Below are 10,384 nucleotides of genomic sequence, written 5' to 3' on the forward strand. Positions count from 1 at the left end.
ACCACAGAATCCCAGCATGGTGAGGGCTAGAAGGGACCTCTGGAGATCATCCAGTCCAAACCCCTTGCTAAAGCAGGGTCACCCACAGCAGGTTGCCCAGAATCACTGTGTCCAGGTGGGTTTGGGATCCAAGCAGGGTGGGCAGTGTGGGGACACTTCAGTACACATGTCTACCACAGATGAGAGGCAAGCTTATTTGTGACAGCCACCCCATCCTGAGCACCTCTTTTCTCACTTTTCAGTCCTGAACACAAGGCAATCAAAGTGTTTGCCAGGACACATTCCCCAGCCCAGAAGCCTGAGGCCTCATCTCAATCTCTCTCCTCAGCAGAGGTGCAGGTGCTCTATGCACCACCACCACTACAAATGGGTTTCCTATGCCTCAGAGCTTCCTCCCAAGAGCAGTGCACATTCTTAGTCCCATGGCACAGTTTAGTGGTATCAAAGAGATAAAGGGAATGAAAAAACAAAGCTGTGGTTTGAGCAACTGTCATGGGTGCAGGACATGGGGATTCAGTTCCCTTTTGCTTGAGAAGGAGGACTGAAGGTCATAGATGCCACCCCCCAGCAGTGCTGTCTACTTATCTGGCAGCAGGCTCAGCTCTGCTATCCCTTCACATTAGTCTTGAGGCATGCTGCTGCTTTTAGAGGTCATCACATCTCCAACACGTATTTTTGCTTCACTTTATTGCCAGCAGAAGACTTCGCAAGCTGCATGGTCAGCAAGACTGGTGAGCTGCACTGGCAGGACAAGGAGAGGTTTTCAGTTCCCTGCTCCAGGTCTCCATGTAACCGCACCTGTGGCTGCGCCAAGCAAGGCTGAGGGATGAGAAATTCAATGAGGACAATCACTGTCAGCATCAGTCCCTCTCCTGAAGCAGTGAGAAGCACACATCTTGCTTCTGGAGAAAGAGAAATAAGTTAGAAACTTATTACATTATCCCCAGTCTCTGCCACTGCTTACCACCTGTGATAGAATCCCAGAGCAGTGAGGGCTGGAAGGGACCTTGGAGATAATCCTGCTAAAGTAAGGTCACCCAGAGCAGGCTGATCAGAAGGGTTTGGAAATTCTCCAGAGACAGAGACTCCACCACCTCTCTGAGCAGCCTACTTCAGGGGTCCAGCACCCTCACAGGACAATAAAGGTTTTTCTCTTGCTCAAATGGAACCTCCTGACTTCCAGTTTGTGCCTGTTTCCCCTTCTCCTAACACTGGGCACCACTGAAGAGAGTCTGGTCCTCTCTTCCTGACTCTTGCCCTTTAGCTACTGATCAGATCCCCTCTCAGGCTGCTCTTCTCCAGGCTAAACAGCCCCAGGTCTCTCAGCCTCTCCTCATCAGAGAGATACTGGGTTAGATTGTTCAGCACAGGCTCAGTGTGGTCTCCCAGCCTCTTTTATTAGCAGTCTGCTTCCCAGATCCCAGGCCAGGCGTTCCTACCATTCCTGATTAACCTTTTGGTGAGCATCTCTCTCTCACACGCACCCCCTACCAAACAAAGCCACTCACATCCTCCAGCAGTGCTGCTGCTTCTAAGCATCTCTTCCTCTCACTTTAGTGATATTTTCCTTTCACCCATGTGGTTTGCCAGCCACCCCTCCCTTCCCTCGCTAATTGATTTCTCAGGAACCACAGATGTAGCTTGGCACGTTGGATCCCCTTGGTCTGCTAGCCACAAAATCACCTCCCCTCTCTCTCCCTCCCTCCTCCCCTCCCTTACTGAGCCATGCTCTAGGAGGGGAAATGCCTTCCTGCTTATAAACCTCCTGCCCCAGCTGTACTCCATGTGAGGAAATAAAACACACATGAGATAAGAGATGCAAGAGGCGAGGGCCATGCCCAGAGAGAAGAAAAACAATTACCAAAACGAGGGAACAGCCCTGCCTGCTCCTCACCCTGCTCCAGCACAGGCAGTGCTGACAGACAGCAGAAACTGAGGGTTATCAGCCTCCTACATCCCTCAGGTTCTTTCAGAAATAGCTCTTCTTCCCAGAAGTCCCTCGGGGGGTATCTGCCCCATACCATGACACCCAAGGTAGGTTCAGAGGAGCCACCCAGAGAAGGAGGAAGGAAGGCCTTGGCAGCGGATGATATGCTCTGCTTCTCAGGTGCGCCTGCAACCCACGCAGGTTGCTGCAGCTGGGCTGGCAGGGATGTCCCACTCCACCACCTGAGAGCTAGCTCAGGCCACAGGCTCAAGACTACCCCTTGAGGTCCCTGCCAGCTCTAGATAATCAGCTCTAGATACCCACTACAAATGTCAATGGCTCAGCAAACCTCTTTTCCCCTAGGTCATGGTCCTCTGGTCGTCACTACCACATGTGCTAGCTTGGTCCTGCCTCTGTGGCATGAACTGGTATCTTTGGAGGTGAAGTCCAGGCACAGATGTCAGGCTGTTTTGCTCCAGGTTTTCCTCCCTGGGCACTGTACCGATGAATTTCTCTCAGGTTTGGCCCTCTCCATCCTCCGCAGCTATCCAACCCTTACAAACACCTCCTTACACCCTCACAACACACAATCTGCTACCAAAAAAATCAGTTCTCCAGTGGACTGCAACGTGGTCCTCACATCTTTCAAGCATTCTGAGTTTAAAGCAGACCAAAAAAAAAAGAAAAGGAAATTAATTAGACCAGGGAGGGATGAGGGGCCCAGAAGAAACCTGAGCCAAGTGCTACACGGGGTGGACTTTGCAGCCCTGGCTAGGGCTGCTTGGTGGCAGGGCAAAGCTACCAAGAAGCATTCCTGCAAATCTTATCTGTAGCAGCTCCTCAGGGAGGTCCTGGTTCTGGGAAGGAATAAATAAGTATGTATATATTAGTCAGAGATGGGCAGGTTTCCAACCCCTCTGTTTGTGGCACAGCAGCTCCTGCTGCTTCCCACTGTTGGAGTCACTTCACCTTTTCCTTTTCATTGCTCCTCCTCTGAACCATCACTCTCCCAGCACAGGAAGGACACCTTCGTGCCCTTCTTTGCTGCTGAAGGAAAGGAAAAAAGCCTTTATTATCATCATTATTATTTCCCCCAGAGTGGGAGGAGAATGAATAATCAGTGTTTTCCCAGTTTTCTATACAAGACTGATTTAAAAGTAAAACTCCACAACCCTGCCCCCCCCTTTTCTGCAAAGGCACATCACAACCCTGTCTTGGTGTCAGGATGTCATCAGTGGGTGAGGATGTACCTGTTGATAAGCCACCTGCCAAAACCCACTGCTTGTTCCTGCTAGCATGAAATGGAGTCTTGGGAAAGGCCACATGGGTCACAAAGACCTCACATCCTCTGTGACATGGCTGCATCTTGGTATCAGGTATCTCTGGGTCAGGGCCAACGTGTGAAGCCTCAGGAACCTCACTTGGTTCATCCATCACTCTGCCAGACTAAGTGCTCACTCTTATGAAGACAGTGACCCCAAACAAAGAAGGGAAGATCTGTTGATTAAGCACAGACAGTTTTCACAGCCAGCTCCCTCCCTATGACTAGTAAAATGAGCTCTGCAGCAGGGAAATTACATGGGAAAGAAAAAGCAAATGAAGCTGGCTTCGATGACCCAGAGTTGCACTGAGCAGGAAAAGCCACAGCTATTTGATTGAGTCTGTTTGGCTGCCTGGTGAACCAGTTGGTAGACACAACAGATAGATACTCTTATCTTTTAACCAAAAAAAAACAAAACCCCATAAAACAACCCACCCCAGCATCTCTGAACATTCAGAGCCTCCTACCAACCACGCTGGCTTCAGCAGAAACGAGACAGCTTCTCAGAGGCAGAGACCCAGCTCCAAAAAAACACATTTTTGGCCTTAAATTCCTGCTGATTGCTGTGGGACTTCTTAGCACCTAGAAGCCTTTTTGAAGCAAAGCCAAAGGCAAGAGTTGTTGCTGTGGGAACAGGACCAAGGAAGTTGTGTCTGCTCAGTGCAGATGAGTCAGCCCAGCTTCATGAAGGAGAAATGGGGAGTCATCTCATAAGCCACCGTCTGAGGCTAGGTCTGATAGCCAACACCTTGAGGTGGCAGCCCAGAGGCTGAGGTCTGTTCTCAAGCTCTGCTTTATCACCTTGAGCAAGTCCTTTCATTTCCCCAAATGAAAGGGCCTGGATTTACATAGAGGCCAAACATGGCCATGCTGAGCTCCAAGGCAAAATATCACCAGTAACGTTCAGTTCCTTCCTTGGACATTCAGAGATCCATCAAAGCACACATTCACCATCAACCCATCTCTGAGCAGAGCAGATGATCAGTGGAGGGGAGTGGTACAAAAAACTATGGATATAGCTTTTCTCCATCACTGGATGTTCTTTCTCCCAAGCTCGCTGTACACCCTAGATAAGCAAGCTCTTGAGGAAAGAGTGTCATGGTCCCAAAGTACAGGCCCTAGAGCATGAATCCATAGAATCACAGAATGGTTTGGGTTGGAAGGAACCTTTAAAGGTCATCTAGTCCAACCTCCAAAGCAAATGAACTCACTCTTTCCACCCTGGCATAGCTCCACAGAGACGAGGGAAATTCTCCTGGTTTTGGATTGTAGGTCTGGAAAGGATCTCCTGCCACTGGCGAGCAGCACTTTACCTCCATCCTGGATGTAATTGGAACAGGGTCCCAACTTTCACCCCCATTAGCCATTTAACAAGCAGTAAATTTGCCTAGACCATGAAACCCTGCCAAGGGCCTTGTGTTCTCCTGCCTTGGCATGAAACCAAAGCAACTCCATCTAACTCCTAGGTCAGTTTGGATTCAACTAGGGTAGCGCCTTTAAGTCAAGCCCAGTTACACCAACGTGACAGTGATGGCAAAAGACCTTCAGAGGAAAGTCTTTTTTTGCTGTTTTTGTTGGGTTTGGGGTTTTTTGAAACCACTGTGTCAAGGCAAGCAAGACCCTACAGACACCAGAGCAACTTAATATCTCTGCCCTGCTTCAGGAAATCATAATTGTGAGTGTTGTTCCTGCCATGGTTCTGCACATCTGAAATCTGAGTCTTCGTAATGGGATGAAAATTGCACACAGAATAGGAAAGTCAGAGCTTAATTGTTACAATTCCAAACACCACTGCTCTCTCTCCTTCCTCTTAACTATCTGAGACAAAGGAAAATATCTGACAAATGTATTTGATCCTCAGGTCTCCTCTGCAAAAGCAATTAGGAGCTGTGTACCTTTTTCTTTTCATGAAAATATGTGAAATCTCATTGAAAATAGATCAGAGGTTTCATGGCCTACAACTGCACCTCAGAATGACAGGGCTGAACTGGAGGAATGCTGAAAACAAAAGTCCTGCTGTGCTCCTATTTGTGCACTGGGATCAAATGTTCATCTCTGACCAGCATCTGGTTAGAAGGGATCCCCCCAAAGCCTCTCAGGACAAACTCATTGGGTCCTGATACAAGTGAGACTTTGATCACCCTAAGCGCCTTGACAGCAACATGCACCTCTACCTCTAGCTTCAACACCACCAAAGAAAGATCTTTGTTTCTCTGAGCACTTCTACATAGAATCACAGAAACATTCAGGTTGGATAAGACCCTCAGGATCACCAAGTCCAACCATATCTACAAATAGTAAGAGCAGTAGTGATAGCAAACAGGTCTGGCATGTAATGAGTTCTTAGATGAAGAGTCTTTAGGGTCTCAGATCTTCATCAGAAATCACCTGCTCATCTATTTCAGGGCTTTCTCTCTGACTCATTTCTGTAGCATTCCTCTGCTTCCAGGGTCTGAGCCTCTGCCTGCATTTCTCACTGGTTTTGGTTGTACAGAATCAGATACCAGCACCCTAAAGAGATGTCTGTAGGTCACATGGCTTTCAACACAAGCTGAGTTCCTAAACACCCTGGAGATCCAGGTGCTTCCCCACTAACAGTGAGGGCCCCAGGATCCTTCTTTGCAGAATAACAAAACCCCTCATAAGCTGCAAATATGGAGCCACAAAACCCCTGTTTCCCTTCAGAGACTCCCACAGCAGATGTCTGTGACTGCCTTAGAGGAGACACAGTACCCCACATCCTTGGCTGCTCTGTTGAGACAGAGAGGACAAGCAGATGTCACAGCTGGTAGCAGCCCATGGCACAGCACTGGACATGTCCTTGCTAGGAAATGGGGCAAGGCTGTGGTCAGAGGTCAGGTTGTGCCTAGGTAAGGGCTGCCAGGCCTGAGGGCCACTAGAGATGGTGGGAAGAAGCTGGAAGTCCCAGGTGAGTTCTGGGACTCCTTTGAACATGACCACTCCCTGTATGTCTTGCCTAAGCTGCAGGACCATTCTTTTTCTGCTGTCTCTATATGAGCTCAGAATCTGGAGGCTCCAGGGAGAAGATGCTGTAAGCCAATATTTTGCCTTTTGTTTTCTAACACCTATAGCAGTTGAAATACACCCTCAAAGCTGCTCTTTACCACCACTCCAAAACACAAGCCAACAAGGAGCTACTGCACATCCTTGGCCAGAATCCCAAGTGGTAGAAGCTAGCATAATTTCCTGGCATGGGAAACGCTTTCCTGATTCAGACCAGCCAAGGGCCTGACCCAACAAACAAAAAATCCCACAAAAATGGTAATTTTGCCTCAAGAAGAGGTGCATGCTAGGATTGCCTCTGCCAGTTCATGACTAAGAAATACATCTGTGTCAATACTGAGAATAGACAGTGGTGGCTTTTTGCCCCCTCTCGGAACTCCAGTGCCTGAATGAAGCTGTCAGGAAACAAAAGCCAAGTCCCAACACTCACCATGGCAGAACAAGGCACTCGTGCTGCATCATTTGGCTGAGCTTCACAGGGTAATGGGGTTGGAAGGGACCTCTGGAGATCTAGTCCAAGCCCCCTGCTAAAGCAGGGTCACCCACAGCAGCTTGCCCAGGATCACAATGTCCAAGCAGGTTTGGAATCTCTCCAGAGAAGGAGACTCCCCAGCTTCTCTGGGCAGCCTGCTCCAGGGCTCCAGCACCCTCATAGGAGAGATATTTTTCTGTGTTTCTGTGTATGGCTGAACAGGAGCTAGCCTGAGCCCGGGGACTGTCCCCAACAGCCATTTAGAATGCAGCCACTTTGTTTTGGAGGACAAGAGCATCCAACAGCGTGGACACAGGCTGCCCTGTGCCTGCTGGCTTCAGGTCCCAGGCACTCCTAATCACAAAATGCTTTGGAAAGGACCTGCAAACAAATCCCCCAACAGTAGGCAGGGACATCTGCAACTAGATCAGGTTGCTCAGAGTCTTGTCCAGCTTCAGCTGGAATGTTTCCAGCCATGGGGGCACCTACCACAGCTCTGGGCATTCTGTGCTTGTGTTTCACCACTCTCATCATAAACAAAGTTTCTTCATTTCCTCTAGATCTTTATATTTACTGGTATAGATGTAGTTAAAAAAGTTTCTTCCCTTCAGCAAGGGAAGTGTTAGAAAACAAGATATGTTTTTGAGCATTTTAAAGAATGCAGTGGGGGGTGGGGGGGAGAAATAAAACCAAAACCACCAAGAAAAGAAAAACCAAACCCAAACCCCCTAAGCTCAGATATTTTGAACATCCCAAGGAAAAAAAAAACCTCCATTAAAATCATAAACTTGTATAAATCTCTCCATTTCCACTGAAAACATTAATCCTGTGGTATTCCCAACAGCCATGAAAAAATGCTACCAGAGCATGGCAGCTGCCTACACTGGTTTTCAGACAAGGACACCCACATACACCTCTCATCACTACAGAGACGAGAAGAGGCTTCCAAACCCCAGAAGTTCATCCTTCTCAGAAAGCAAAGCCAGCCAGCTCCGAGCCCAGAGGATCCAGGAACGCTCAGCTGACTGCTTGCAGGATGAATTGATCCTGCAAGATATTACAGTGGCTTTAGGATGGAGATTCCTCGCCCTACCCAATCCACCCACAATCTATCCCGGGACTTAACTGTCTTTCCAGTTCCAAAGCCAGACATGGGTGTCCTCAGCTGTGGCCTCACCAGTTGTCTGGCCACCACAGGCATAGAGAGGACAGCTGGTGGATTTCCTGTTGTTTACAGTCATTTCATTTGCCTACAAGCAGTTTGTTATCTGCTGTTAATCCCAAGCCCTCCCAGAGCTGTGGCTTTCCAAGGCACTGTCTCCTTTAGTAACCTTTCAAGAGGAGATTGGACGTGGCACTTGGTGCCATGGTCTAGTCATGGGGTCTGTGTTGATAGGTTGGACTCAATGATCCTCGAGGTCCTTTCCAACCTAAGTTATACTGTGATACTGTAACCTCTTTAGAAGTTTAAACTTGCCCTTGGCTGCATCAAGACAACCAAGAGAAGGTTTTCTACCAAGCCATCACAGTCGCCTCATATAACTGTCCTGTCCATACTTGACCTCTCTGCCAGCATTGCACCATCTGAACAGCTTTACCAGGAACTTTATATTTCCCTCCAGATAGTTGTTAGAGGTCTGTGCTGGATCACAGAGAGACCCCAGTGGCCTGAAAAGTGCTTGTCCGAGTAATGGGTTATACAGAACAGAGAATTAACCAGGTTGGAAAAGACCTTTGAGATCATCAAGTCCAACCTGTCACCCAACACCATCTGATCAACTAAACCATGGCACCAAGTGCCTCATCCACTCTCTTCCTAAACACTTCCAGTGATGGTGACTCTATCACCTTCCTGGGCAGCACATTCCAATGGCCAATCTCTCTTGCTGGGAAGAACTTTGTCCTCATATCCAGCCTGAACCTCACGCCAGTGCAGCTTGAGACTGTGTCCTCTTGTTCTGGTGCTGCTTGCCAGGGAGAAGAGACCAAACCCCACCTGGCTCCAACCTCCCTTCAGGGAGTTGCAGAGAGCAAGAAGGTCTCCCCTGAGCCTCCTCTTCTCCAGGCTAATCAACCCCAGCTCCCTCAGCCTCTCCTCACAGGGCTGTGCTCCAGACCCCTCCCCAGCTTTGTTGCCCTTCTCTGGATACCTTCCAGCATCTCGACATCTTTCCTAAACTGTGGGGCCCAGAACTGGACACAGGACTCAAGGTGTGGCCTGACCAGTGCTGAGTACAGGGGCAGAATGACTTCCTCTGTCCTTATGCAGCAGCCACATGAGCACCACCCAAGGAGGACACTTACAGTTCCTCAGAGCCTCTTCTGCAGCCTCCTCTATTACAACATTGGTTAAGTATTTTGAATTAGATCTGAACTTTCATAATGCTTCTTGGTAGGGTCAGGCCATTTCAGCTCAACTTTTTGGCTGGGAAAAAGCCAAACAGAGCTGATATAACTTTGCTGAACTAGCTCAAGTTCAATAGTTTTGGAAAGTTGCCATGGTTATGTTCGTCCTCCATTCAGTTTCACAGAGTGACAGAATGGTGGAAGTTGGAAGTAACCTCTGGCAATCATCCAAGTCACATCCAGAGAAGAGCAAGGAAGCTGCTGAAGGCTCTAGGGCACAGGTCTTATGAGGAACACCTAGGTGAATGAGAAGTATTTAGCCTGGAGAAAAGGAGACTCAAGGGAGACCTTCTCATTCTAGTTCCCTGAAAAGAGGTCAGAGCAAGGTGGGAGTCAACCTCTTCTCCCAAGGAACAATTACAGGACAAGAGGAAACAGCCTCAAGTTGCACCAGGGGAGGTTTAAGGTCAATGGTAGGAACAATTTCTTCATGGAAAGGGTTGTCAAGGCCTGGACCAGGCTGCCTAGGGAAGTGGTGGAGTCCTCATCCCTGGAGGAATTTAACAGCCATGTAGATGTGGTGCTGAGGGACATGGTTTAGTGGAGACCCAGCAGTGCTGGCTTAAGAGGTATCATTCTTGGATTTCACCTGCAGCCTGTCACAGGTTGCTGTGACAACAGTCTCCAGGAGACCGAAAGGTAAATGGACTTTCTAACTTTAAATGACATGAGTCTATGAGCTCCTCAGCACCCTGCTTCCCACCCCACCTTTAATCTCATGCACAGACTTGTCAGGAACGTGACATATTGGAGGTGTCATCGTAAAGGCAGAGAAAGCTCTGAGGAAGTCTTCCTGAATCTGCTTGAGGTTTAAGAATTGCCTTGAGCTGGTTGTGATCCTCAACACGAGGAGGTGGTGGATGTGGGAAGGGGGGGGGCTGTGACCATCTCCCCAAAAGTGCAGCAGCTGACAGTGGAAGGGATCACTGCTAATCCTACTTGAAGAAATTATGCCCAATGCCCCTATCTTAGGGGGAAGAGGCGAAGCCATGCAAACAAGCCACGGTCCCCGGCTAAACCCTACTTAAAAACTCAGCTACAGGGAGGTGCCTTTGAAATGGATATGAGGTGAAGTCCCTAAATGTCCCAGAAGCTGAGTTTGCCTCTTGGTTCCCCCAGTTTCACAAACAACAGGAGCACTTTGTTCTTTTGAAGGCAGAAGAGGAACAAAAAAGGAATTATCTCTTTCAGCTTTTGTCTGTGTTTACAAATTCAGTTTGCTCTTTGTAGGCAT

Source organism: Melanerpes formicivorus, unplaced genomic scaffold (genome assembly GCF_026170545.1).
Source record: "Melanerpes formicivorus ecotype bairdi unplaced genomic scaffold, bMelFor1.0.p_v2 SCAF_18, whole genome shotgun sequence".
Taxonomy (NCBI): Eukaryota; Metazoa; Chordata; class Aves; order Piciformes; family Picidae; genus Melanerpes; species Melanerpes formicivorus.